This window comes from Chrysochloris asiatica, unplaced genomic scaffold (assembly GCF_000296735.1).
Source record: "Chrysochloris asiatica unplaced genomic scaffold, ChrAsi1.0 scaffold00009, whole genome shotgun sequence".
In the NCBI taxonomy this organism is placed as follows: Eukaryota; Metazoa; Chordata; class Mammalia; order Afrosoricida; family Chrysochloridae; genus Chrysochloris; species Chrysochloris asiatica.
The window spans coordinates 16,449,933-16,453,739 of NW_006408527.1; positions in this window are offsets into that span (position 1 = coordinate 16,449,933).

The following is a 3,807-nucleotide window of genomic DNA, read 5'->3' on the forward strand; positions in this document are numbered from 1 at the left end:
GAGAGGGGGAGCGGCTGAGGACTCTAGATTCATCAACTAAGAAGAGAAGGACTGAGAACTGCTGGCCAGGAGCAGACTTGCAGAATGTGCCCTTTGGATATGTAAATTATTATATATACCTGAGTGGGTTTTTTTGTTTGTGTGTTTTTTTAAAAAAGCTAAAGTGGATAGAGAGAAATACTTTTAACTGATGGTATATGGAGGGGATTATAATGAATGCAATGAAACAACTTATATGAATTGTTGAATGTGAAACTAATGATGTGCTCTGTAAACTTTCACTTTCACTCAATCCACAATAAAAACCTTAAATTAAAAAAAAGAAAGAAAGAAAGAAAGGGTGGCAGGTGCTCTCCAAGTGGGAATTACATTTTCAAGAAGCTTTTTAGCAATGAAAGATGGTGTAACACAACACCTTGGGGAAGACTGTACCCAGTGTGAAAATGTACAAATCATGACTAACACAGATTTAGAGCCACTAGAAGAGGAGGAAACTATATATAATCAAGTTGCTATTTGAGCATAGGTCCTCAAGGTAAAGGGTGATTTCCAGGAGTGGCTTTAAGAGGTCTTCTGGAGTTACGTTGTTAGGTTGTTGTTAGGTGCCCTGGAGTCGGCTCCCACTCATAGTGACCCTATGCACAACAGAATGAAACATCACCTAGTTCTGTGCCATACTCATAATCATTCCTGTGTATGATTGAGCCCATTGTTGTAGCCACTGTGTCAATCCATCTCATTGGGGTCTTCCTCTTTCTCACAGACCCTCTACTTTACCAAGCATGATGTCTTTCTCCAGGGACTGATCCCTTCTGACATGTTCAAAGTCTCACCATTTTGACAGTACTTCAAATATAGATTTGTTTGTTCTTCTGGCAATCCATAATGCCTTCAATATTCTTCAGCAATGCCACAATTTAAATGCATCAGTTCTTCTCCAGTCTTCCTTATTCATGGTCTAGCTTTTACATGCATATGAGGAGATTGAAAACACCATGGCATGGTTCAGACCTTAGTTCTCATGGTGACATCTTTACTTTAAAGTGGTAAAGAGGTTGTTGGGGTTTTTTTTAATGTTTTATTGTGAATTATGTGATAGTTTACATGGGCGAACATTAGCTTTACATTCAGCCTATCATATATCATTACATTGCCATGGTTACAATCCCCTCCATGCATCATCAACTAACAAAAGGGTATACCCTGCAAGCCTGCCCCGTGGTCATCAGCACACAGCCCCTCTCCCTCTCTGGGTCTAGAATTCCCAGCCGCTCAATCTCTCCACATCATCATCTCTGCCTCCATCTCTGGTGTCACTGTTTCTCTGGGTGGGGTCCCGCACTCCGTTCTTCTCACTTGATGGTCCTAGGGACCTCTGCTCCTAGACTACAAAGTCAGTCCCTCCCCTCCTTTGCTACAAAACGTCTACCTTTACATTTCCAACCCTCACAGTCAGTCCTGATAACAATCATTCACTGCTGTGCCACATGAGTGCTGTCCCTATCTCCTTTTATCAGCCCCACCCAGACAGAATGGATACTACTCAGTGGAGATTCTACCTTCCTCCACGCCCTCTGGATCTAGGCTCCCTCTTGAAAGCTTGTAAGCCAGTCACTTCTTGCCTTTGTAGCCCCCGCCTCATTTTGGGTAACCAGTGTCCAAGTTGCCCATCCTTGTTTATCCTGTGTATTGAGGGTGTGGGAATGATCCTCTCTGTAAAGATTTATTCCCTCTTTTGAGTTACTGCATCCATAGGTATAGGTCAAGTTCATCAAATTGTATCAGATTATTCTTTTTTTCCTCTTCTTTCTTCTTCTAATTGAACTCTGATCATCCAGTAAAGAGGTATTTTGTAGCAGATTTGTCCAATGTGATACATTGTTTGATTCTTGACTGCTACTTCCATGAGCATTGATTGTGGATCCAAGTAAAATTAAATTCTTGACAACTTCAAATCTTTCTCCCCTTATCATGATGCTGTTCATTGGTCCAGTTGTGAGGATTTTTGTTTTCTTTACCTTAAGGATATATTCTTTGACATTCAACAGCAAATACTTCAAATCCTCTTCTCTTTCAGCAAGCAAGATTGTATCCTCTTCATATCACAGGTTGTTAATAACTCTTCTTCCAATCCTCATGTTGTATTCTTCTTCATTTACTCCAGTTTCTTGGATTATTTGCTCAGCACACAGTTTGAATATATATGTTGAAAATACCTAACCTGACTCTCACCTTTCCTGATTTTAAGCTAGGCTATATCCCCTTGTTCTGTTCCAATAATTGCCTCATTGTTTGTTTATAGATTCCTCATGAGCACAATTAAGCATTCCAGGATTCCCATTCTTTGCAATGTTCTTCTTAGTTTGTTATGATCCACACCATTGAATGCCTGCACATAGTCAATAAAATAAAAGTAATCATTCATCATTTTAAAACTTTATTTTTTTTTGCCTTCCCCTGATCCAAGTTAGCACAGTCTACTCACTAGTCAAGAAATTGTTCTCCCTGCCCTTCCACGCCCGCTAATCATCAAAGAATGTTTCTTTTAGAGTGAAAACTGTTTCTTGACTTTTTTACAGTAGTGGTCTCATACAATATTTGATATCATGCTTATGTCCACTTCATAAAATGAATGTGGGTGTTTTCCAACCTTTTCTATGATCTGAAATAGATTGAGTAGGATTGGTGTCAGCTCTTTTCTAAATGTTTGGCAGAATTCACCTACAAAGCCATCTGGGCCTGAACTTTTTTTTGTCGGGAGTTTTTTTTTAATGACCTGATCAGTGTCTTCTGTTATAGGTCTCTTCAAATTTTCTACATAGTCTGTGTTAGTAGTCTGTGATAGTTTAGGTAGATTGTGTGTTTCTAGAAATTAGACCACTTCTAGATTTTCTTTTCTTGGTAGCAGTAGGCTTACTTTGCTGCTCTATTTTGTAAGTTTTTGAGATAATGGATAAAGGTGTTGATTTTTGTTCTTTCTTCTTTCAGATTTATTCCTGTAAATTGCCCTCTGAGCACTGCATTTTGCTGTGTCCCAAAGGTTTTTTTGTGCTTTTGTATTTGTCTGATTCAAGGAATGTTTTTAATTTCATTTTATTGCATATACTATCCAATAGCTTTTAAGCAGGGTTTTATTCAATTCCCATTTATTTGATTTCTTTCCCTTCATCTTCCTATTGTTGATTTCAAATTGTATGGTGTTGTGTGGCGTTGTGGGTTAATGTGCTAGACTGCAAAGCCATTTGAACTGCAAGGTTGGCGGTTCAAGCTCACCAGCTGCTCCTCGAAAACCCTATACATGGTCGCTATGGGTTAGAACCGACTCAACAGCACTTAACAACAACAGCAACAACAATTTTAAAAGATGCTTTGTAGTATTTCAGTGTTTTTTAATTTATTGAGGATTGTTTTTTGGCCTAATATATGCTCTATCATGGGGAATGTTCCATGTGCCCTGGCAAAGAATGTGTATTGTGCTGTTGTTGGGTTGAGTGCTCTGTGTAACTCTATAGGATCATTTTGGTTGATTGTGTTGTTTAGTTCTTCTGTCTTTGTTGAGTTTCTTTCTAGTTGTTCTGTCCTTCATTGAAAGTTATATATTAAAGTCTCGTATTATTAACATTCTTATCTGTGTTGGAGGAAGTGCAGCCATAGTGTTCCTTGGATGGCTAAATTTCATCTCTCATACTTCTGACATATCATCAAGAAGGACCAGTTGCTGGAGAAGGATATCATGTTTGGTAAAGTGGAAGGTCAGAGAAAAAGAGGAAGACCCGCAGTGAGATGGTTTGGCAAAGTGGCAGCATC